Source organism: Ictidomys tridecemlineatus, chromosome 7 (assembly GCF_052094955.1).
Source record: "Ictidomys tridecemlineatus isolate mIctTri1 chromosome 7, mIctTri1.hap1, whole genome shotgun sequence".
Lineage (NCBI taxonomy): Eukaryota > Metazoa > Chordata > Mammalia > Rodentia > Sciuridae > Ictidomys > Ictidomys tridecemlineatus.
The window spans coordinates 144,659,817-144,668,586 of record NC_135483.1 but is presented as its reverse complement, the minus strand read 5'-3'; the positions used below and the strand labels follow the sequence as shown (position 1 = coordinate 144,668,586).

At 40.1% G+C, this 8,770-nt stretch overlaps 1 long non-coding RNA gene across 4 annotated transcripts in view; it reads right to left on the bottom strand.

The window, feature by feature from the left end:
- Positions 1-374: 374 nt before the first annotated feature.
- LOC120893064 (uncharacterized) overlaps positions 375-8,770 on the bottom strand; it is a 172,710-nt gene continuing 164,314 nt past the window's right edge. For 3 of the 4 annotated variants that reach the window (XR_013424165.1, XR_013424164.1, XR_013424163.1), the window contains one exon: positions 375-6,734. This is a non-coding gene — a long non-coding RNA (uncharacterized LOC120893064). Of the gene's footprint in view, positions 6,735-7,067; positions 8,017-8,770 lie in introns of those variants that run through there. The other variant, XR_005738021.2, reaches the window with a different exon arrangement.

The following is an 8,770-nucleotide window of genomic DNA, read 5'->3' as shown; positions in this document are numbered from 1 at the left end:
CTTTCTTCTTTTCTTTATATTTCCTCCTCTTTTTTATTATCACATGATGCCATGCTATACTCAGTCAACCTCGTCCTTTCTTGTTTCCTTCATTTATTATTCCAGAGTATCATATGTTTATCAGAAGATGAAAAACAACCCTCCACTCTGCCCAATTCAAGGTCATTGTGGCAACTTTAGACATCTGAGAGTATACCAGAAGTATGGGAGAAAATGTGTAAACCATTTAATGAGTGAAGAAAACTATTGGAAAAGGAATAAGGTTTTATGACTTAGAATGAAGGCTCATATATTTTGAACAAAAAGTCAGCTCCTGGATTAGTCTGGATTGCCTGGGTTTTGTGGTAGTAATAAACAACCTCCGAATGTCAGTGGCTTAATCCAAGAAGAGTTTATTTCTTACTGATGTACATGTCCATCATGGACCTGTGGTGGACCCAACTCCACCTGGTCATTCTGGAATCCAGGTTGATGAATACTCAGTTGTCTCAATATGTTTCCAAGGTCACTTCTGCAGGGAAGGGGACAGCTAGAGGCTGTTCCATTGACAAGCAAATGCTTTGGCTTGAAAGTGACACATAGTAGTTCTGTTCACAGCAACAGACAAATTGCATGGCTTATTCAACTGCAAAGAGCAAGCAGTACAGCCTTTATATACATGGAAGGAGGGGGTGCCTGACTTTTGGTGATACTAGTAGTGTCTGCTACAGCACTCAGGATGACCAAGTTTTGAAGTGAAGAATATAGACTATCCCAAATGTCTAGCAGCTGTGCTTGAAGGTTAAGTGTAGAATGAATAGACACACGTGTAGAGCAAGCACCCTGCAATTTGTAGCAACAGTCCTCAGCCCCAACCCTTCTGGTTGCTGTTCTGCAAGTATGTCTCTTTGGCTGCACAAACCCCTCACAAACCTCCTGGTGACCTCTCCCATGGATCCTCGTTCATGAAGGCAGCATTTATAGTAAACTCATGCATGTCTTTTTATCCAATAAAACATCAATCTTAAATTACTAAGACAATTCATCCCTAGGATTGAAATACTCCCCTCAATTTACTTCTTTAATTAAGGGAGGTGTGGGGTTTGTGAATCTTGGGCCATTAGGAAGCATAAGTGTTCTGAGGCAAGACTGGGAGGTTATCTCTCTGCAGTGACAGTGTGGTGGAGCGAGGCTGCCAGCAAGCCAGGGTGTCAAGGATGACAGGACAGCTCTAGCTATTGTGGCCACCAACCTGAATACTTAGCCAAGTGCAATACTTAGCTCCCTAGGACACATTCTTACAAAGTGAAATTAACTTTATGGGGTGTGTGACAGTCAAGTGTTTTGGGATGCTTTTGCATAATGTCCCAGGAATATTTAGACTAGTGACTTTTGGGCAGCTATAACATAATCAGCATAGACTTCTGGAATTCCTGGAACCCCAAGGATAAAGATCCTAAGGGTCATCCAGTAAACAGTGGGCACATCCCATGACTGATGGGCCCCCATTATAGGGTCCACTCTAAAAAGAGGAGAAAGCTGATAAAATCAGCCTGACACTGTGATAGTTAACAACCGAGACGTCAAACTCAAGTTGATTCTGCATTTGTGTCTTTACTTTCCACTCAGGAGCTTGGGTGACCTTGGGCAAGTTACATAACATCTTTAAGCTTTAATTTCCCATAAGATGAGGATTAAAATAGTACTTGCCTCATATGCTTCTGAAAATTAAATGAGGTGATGATATTAGCATAGTGCTTGGCTTATACTGAGTAGTCAGAAGACATTAACTCTTAGCAGTTGCTGTTGTTATTAGTATTGTTCAGGGCAGCTAGCATGTCCTGGGTGTGCATCACAAGCAAAATACTATGCTAGACACAGCAAGGGATGTTTGAGTAAATTGTGCAGAGTATCTGATTTAGGGATTTGCAAATTTGTGTTTTGTGTGAAATAGAGAGAAAGAGAGGGAGAGGATTAGGAAATTTAAGAATATTGTGGAGAGAAGAAATAAGATGGGAAAATAAAAGATAACTAAAATAAAAATAGATAACATTTAATTTGTGGGCTTACTCTGTAATAGGTCATTTGCATAGATAGATTTTTCCTGAACCAATCTCATCTAGTGTTCACATAACATTATTACTATCCCTGTTTTACATTTGAGAAAAACAAGCCTTAGAAAGATCAATTAACCTGCAGTGGCCGACGTGTGGCTGAGAATGCGGAAGGAGAATGGGGCTGTGTGGTCCAGCTTGATTGAAGCACAGAATACTAACCGAGTGGCACATCATGCACCAGGGGTCCAGGGAAGCCCTGTCCACCATCACAGGTGGTCATTGCCAAGGAGAATTAAAGGCCATCTTTTAAATTGGCCACAAAGTCCTTAATGGTGTATGGTTTGACCAAAAAGCAAGAGACTGCCTTTAGGTGATCATTATGTCCTTGTGAGTTTGGAAAACTAAAACGCATATTCAGGGAATCCCGAAGTGCAGCTTCAAAACATGGAGCAAATTCAGAACCTCCCAGGAAATGGCAGTCAAAGGCAAATTAGCCTGTATGGTGGCTGCCAGTGAAAATGCCATGGTGATCTAATGTTGGCCACTAGATGGAGCTCTGGGGGGCAGAGGGACACACCTGAGGACAGTGGGTTAGTGGTTTTTAATTTGTAGTGCTGGGATTGAACCCAGCCTTGTGCATGTGAGACAAGCATTCTGCCAATTGAGCTATATCCTCAGTCCTACAGAGAGATTAGGACATATATTTGTCTTTGCAATACTACAAGGCTAAGACCACCACCAATACCATAGTTTTTACTCGCCTCCTCAAATCCCTACTAATAAACTTTACTCTGAGTTCAGAGATCAAATCAAAAGTTGGAAAGTATAAGAAAACTGGGAAATTTTCTGATTATTCTAGACTTTTGCCCCATTAGCACTTTTTTGGGAAAAGTCAATCTCCATGTATAATCTCCATTAAAATCACCTTGTGGGATTATCTGAAATTAGCACCTCCAGAATTCTTGTTCTGCTTCTTGGTTAAGTTTACCTACATGTGTCTTGATCTTATTCTTGATATGCCCCTCTAATCAGGTAAAAAAAAAAAAGGATTGAAGCATTTCTGGATTATAGACCAATCTTAATGGTATTTGAAAAAAAGAGTTGGGCTTGGGGGTTGAGGTTTTTCCCTTTTTTATTTGTGTATGATTTAGTGTTCATCCTGCACTAGACACTAAAATGCATTGTTTAATTATCTGAGCTCAACACACCATTTTATAATTCATTAGTCAGTTGCTCTTTGCAAAAGCTTATTTCTTATGAAACAAAAGTGGGAATCATGCAACTGGACTATTTATCTCTCTTTAGGGGTTGGGGGTTAATATCTGATAGCTCATAACATCTTTATTATAATGCATTTATAATGATTTACTGGAATCATTCTATGGCTAAGTATCTAATGTCAAAGCCGGGATCTGGCATGAAATAAAATGCTGTATCCTTGGGTAGCTCTAGGGGAAAAAAGGCCTCAGCCAATATTTTCTGTGTAATTCTACAAACTGTAATAAGGGTAGGGGTAATTGCCTTAATGTCAATTAAGCTATTAATAATGCCCATCTTGTCATTCCTAAATATAGCAGTGTCTCAATCATACATTACTGTCCCCTGTTAAGGCTACACAGAAGTGAGATCAGGAAGTCTTTCTAGCAGCCAGTCTCATCTCCTTTACATTAGAGAAGGTTATTTATTTAATTTTGATGAATATTTTCTACTTGATATGTATGTGGATTTGTGAGGGCAAGCATGGGGAATAATTGTGAGCAAGGTAAATGCAGTCCTTAAAACTGGCCCTGTTTCAGCTCTGCTCTCAGAAGACAAGGAAAGATGCTCCTTACCAGGACCAGAATTTCAGGGTCCTACTCATGGGCCAGACAGTCCACTAACAATCACACAGGCATTTTAGCGTGAGGAAATGTGCCTTCTAGGTCAACCTCATGCTGTGCTGTCTGCATGTTGTCCCAGGCCACATGGATACACACAAGTTCTTCAAGGACAATGACAACAAGGTAAAGAGAATGACGCAGAGACACTGTCACAGAGTGAGGATGCCAGCAGTTCATCAGCAAGTTTCAGCAGACAAGGTCAAGGCTAATGGCACATTTGGAATAAGGAATGGGAGATGAGCTGTGGGAGTTTGGTAAATGGGGAGATGTCTCCAACTCTTCCCCAATCAGCTCTAAATCAGGACACTAATCCACAGTGAAGAAGCAGGACAAGACCCTTCTTTAGTTGGCACTTATAGTCCTCCTGGGTGAAGATTCTGAGCAGACACATCCTTCTGTACACCCCCACCCCTTGCTGGCTGTCTTGGTGAAGTGAACTTCTACTTGATGATATTTAGAGCTCATTAATTTGTCCCAAGGAAGCTTATTGTATGGCAGTTTAATGACAGAAACCTGTTTTAATGCAAATGGACATATAATCCCACTAAGCCACTCTGAGGGTGTAAATTTAAAACAATTGCTAGGAACTGACACCAGAGTTTAATAAGATGGAGGGCTAGTTCCTAGATCCTGGTACGCCCAGGGGACCCTGCTTGGACACCCAGCCCTGGCAGTTTTAGTGCAGCCGTCTGTTACCATGGCAATTAAAAAGGAGGGGGCTTCAGGGAGCTCTCTCAGGTGCCTGGGAGCTGAGGGAGCAGTGCAGGGAGGGAGAAGGCATTCAGAGAGGAAATGGAAGGTGAGTGGGGTCCTCTACCAACTATTCCTCAGGGCACGGGTCAGGGAGGATGAGACGGAGACCCAGGAGGCAGCTTTCTCCTGTAGCTTATTATAAATGCCTGATGCAAACAGATTTTCACAGAAAGAGCACAAAACCTTTCCTGGGGACCCCATTCTCCCGGCAGGTAAAAAGGGAAGCCTGCCTTTGAGGGGGCAGGGGAAATGAGACAGAGGCGGGAATTGTTTGTGAATATTTGCTATATTATAATGCTGTTGGGTACTACATCATTCTCCAGAGAGCCCTGAATAAGGTTATTATGGGTGAAGTCATTTTTGTAATAAAGTTGGCTGTAACTCTGGGTCATAAATCATGGGTTCTGGTACGAAAAAAAAAAATTACTAAACATGCCTCTGTTACCACAGACTGTCCTCCTTTTAAATACTTTGATTTTACTACAAATCTTCCATTGACTGAGATGGGGGAAATACACACAATGAGCAAATGATTCCTTCCGTCCCCAGCAGCAGCCCTGCCGGCATCTGGGCCTCCCAGAATGATTTCCTGAGGTGTGATGTTATTTATAGCATGCTTTCTCTATCAAAAAGGCAAGCAGCATCCCAAGTGACCCCGGAGCATTTGCATCATTGCTTCTCTTGCTAATTGATTCATCCCTTGGCAGGGCCTGAGACACGGGCTGTTAGCCGGACACACTCTCTCCGAGCTGCGGACCCTGTGGATTAAGGTGCATAATAAGCAAAGATGCTAATAAAATTGTTAAATGTCAAAACTGCAAAACCCACACCCATTCAGAGCCCATCCGCTCTTCTGGAATGATTTGGTAAAATACCATCTCCTCCCCTCGTCCTTTTCTCAGTCTAAACTCCATAACCTTTGTTAAGTAAGGGGATTAAGGACTGTTATTAACAACACTGATTGTTTAATTTCTTTCATAACTTCTTCCTTTCAAATAAGAGTCGGGCACAGAATGAAAAGGAAGGTTATCATATGAAGTGCATTTCAGATGTAATAAAGCAGAAAGGAGAGGGTGGCCGCAGTGGCAGTTGTAAGAGGGACGAAGTGTGGATCTCTATAGCTCAGTGGCTGCAAAGCAGAAAATGAAGATTGTAAAAACGTCACATAAAGAAAAAATGCACAGTGGATTCGTTTTGCGATGCCCATAATTCAGTAATGCCTTTAAGTAGCTAGAAGAAATATAATAAATGTTTTTCCACAACATTGATCATACTGTATCAGAGGAAATATTAGTGTGCAGGGAGCCATGATTATACTGGTAGTAATTCTCAGTGCAGAAAACTAGTAGAAGATGGGACCCTTTATGGGCCGAACTTTTATTGGCTGCAGTTATTTACCTTTAAGAATACACCTAATACATTGTCCTATAGCTAAATATTTTTGTGAAAATTCAAGCCAGTACTACCAGTAAATCAGAAATCCTGCCACCATTTTAAAGAATATATATATATATATATTTTCTTTTCTGCAGATGCTCTGATATGTTCCAGAATACAAAAACCAGCCAATTGACCATGTAAAAATTCTAGAAGGCCTGTAAAACAGATTCTTCCTCTGTATTCTGGGCTCAAGATAGGGGCAGACAGGTTTATGGCATGTGATTCCATCCAAATGCCACATGTATATATAACATCTCTCTAAAGAAATTAAATGGATTATTAGATTATATACTGTAGTAAAACTATACCTGAAGCTGTGGACCAGGAAGGGATATACATGGTATACACCTGCTTATTTTTTTTAGGTTCCTAAAACACTGAAGAAAGCTCTACAAAACAGTCTTTTCCTTTAGGGAGGAAAGAAGGAACTGATTCTTCATGCCAGCCTCTTGCTCCTCAGACTGGCAGGAGCTGGTAATGCGTGGCCGTGGTGATATTGATGCAGGAGGCCCTTGTGTGCTAAGGGAAAGTTGCACCTTCACTCTGCATGGGCTCCAGATAGATTCCAGAAATCATCTGATCAGGGTTCTGGGTGCATGAGATAAGAGCTGGGTCAGCCAGACTCCTGCAGAATTAAAAGGAGAGGTGAGACTCAGGCATGCTAATCCTCCATATATTCCTGATAAAGTCCTGCTATGAAAATGACTGAGAAGCTGGAAGCCAGGGGAAACTTGGAGTAAAGATACTCTGAGCAGTGTTAGGAGGGAGGCATTCTCCAGAATCTTCATAATCCAGCCTGCAGTTCAAAGGCTTTGTAAATGCAAAACAAACTGGTTAAAGGCTGCAAAATCACTTGCTCTGTCTCAAAGCATCTCTCCCCTAACTCTCCCTGACACAAATGGGAGTCATTTCCCAGAGCAAAAAAAAAAAAAAAAAGCCATCCCTTTTCTTTGTCCTAGTGCTCTTTGCTTAATACAACACAGTTTCCACCCATACAGTTTCTTTCAATCAGACACATTTTGGAGAATGATAGTTTAAAAAAATGGGGAAATTTTAAAAAATGGAATTATATCTCACTTTTAGTATTTTCTATTGGGGTTGTATAGGTGTTTTGTTTCTTTATTTTGTTTTATTTCCCTCTGCTCCCCACAAGGAGAAGAAAGTTCTTCCCTTCTCCAGAACTTTTTAAAAGAGGAAGGTGATTAAGGGGAAACTGATGTTTACAGAATCTTAAGATTGAGAAGAAGCATGCCTGGTGGTAGTCTCTCTGAAGGAGTGGAAAATTCAGAAGTGGTCACTGGTACGACATGGAGTGAACAGCTTATAGGCTGATAGGATGTCACAGGCTCTGCTAGAGTTCCTCCCCAGCACAGGGCTGGAGATGCTATTTAAGCATATTTGTTCAAGTGGCATGTTCTACAGCAGCAATGGCAGCTGTTTTCAGACTTTTTATTAATGATTTTTTTAAAAAAACTTTTACTTAATGAATTGCCAGTCAATTGAAGGAATGTAATTTAAAACAATTTATTATATTATTTTATTTATTTATTTGCAGTGGAGGCTAATATCTCTTTGATTTTCTTCTTAGGTATGTTAATGAGCCAATTGCTAAAACTTAGTAAAGATCCATGAGTGATCCTGCTCTTTTATTTCTTTCTTTCTCTTCTTCTCCTTCTTCTCTTTTTTCTTCATTTCTTTCTTTCCTCGCTTTTTGGTTCATTTCTCCTCTCCTTTCTCTTCTTGATTTTCTTGTGTTTTTTCTTCTTTTCCTTTTTGTCTTTCTCTTCATCTTCAATAACTTGGAAAAATCTTACTTCACTTCTTTAAGTAATTCTGTAACAATAAAAGTGCTCAGAGTCACAGATGTCTTCCTGTGCACAGTGCTGAAAATGCAGTCTCTGTTTTTCCTGGGTGTGAAGAATACAAACCACATCATTTGTGCTTGTAAAAATACATATATGTGCTAGCAGAGTGAGAGAAACCCTTGGAAAGCTTACCTATTGCAATTTTAGCAAAAGTAAAACCAGGAAAATGACCAACACCCGTCTTTGGAAACTTCTTAGTTAAAAAAGAGTATGTCTGCCTTATTTGCCACACATTATGAATTATTGACTTATATATTGTCCAGATAAGGAATACAGACAGCATTGAACAATACAGAATATTTGGTTATAATGCAAAACTTTTTAAATATTTTAAAATGAGATACAGTTGTTATTATCTCTTCAACCACTAGATGTCACTGTTGCACACACCTGGCAGTAAAAACTTCCTATCTAGTGGGACAATCTGAAACTGATATTTTAAGAGCAGTTTCCTTCAGCTCTCTACCTTTTGATTGAACACATGCTATCAGGCTAAGATGACTCTCTTCCCCATTCAGCATAGCCAGCTCCATTCTCAATTATGCCCCTCTACTGATAATTGTTCAAATTTACATTAGGTGAGAGTAAATTAGAAATTCTTCACTATATTTAACACTATATTTCTTTACTATGTCTTTTATTACATAATATTCCCAACATTGTGTATTAATTGTAACCAGCACATTCTAGATATTAAAGGGAGAGAAGTGAAAAAAAAAACACATAAATTGCCCTGTATCTATAAAGTGCCCTCTCCCCATCCCAAAATTGCTCACAAAGGTTTCCTATCTATTTG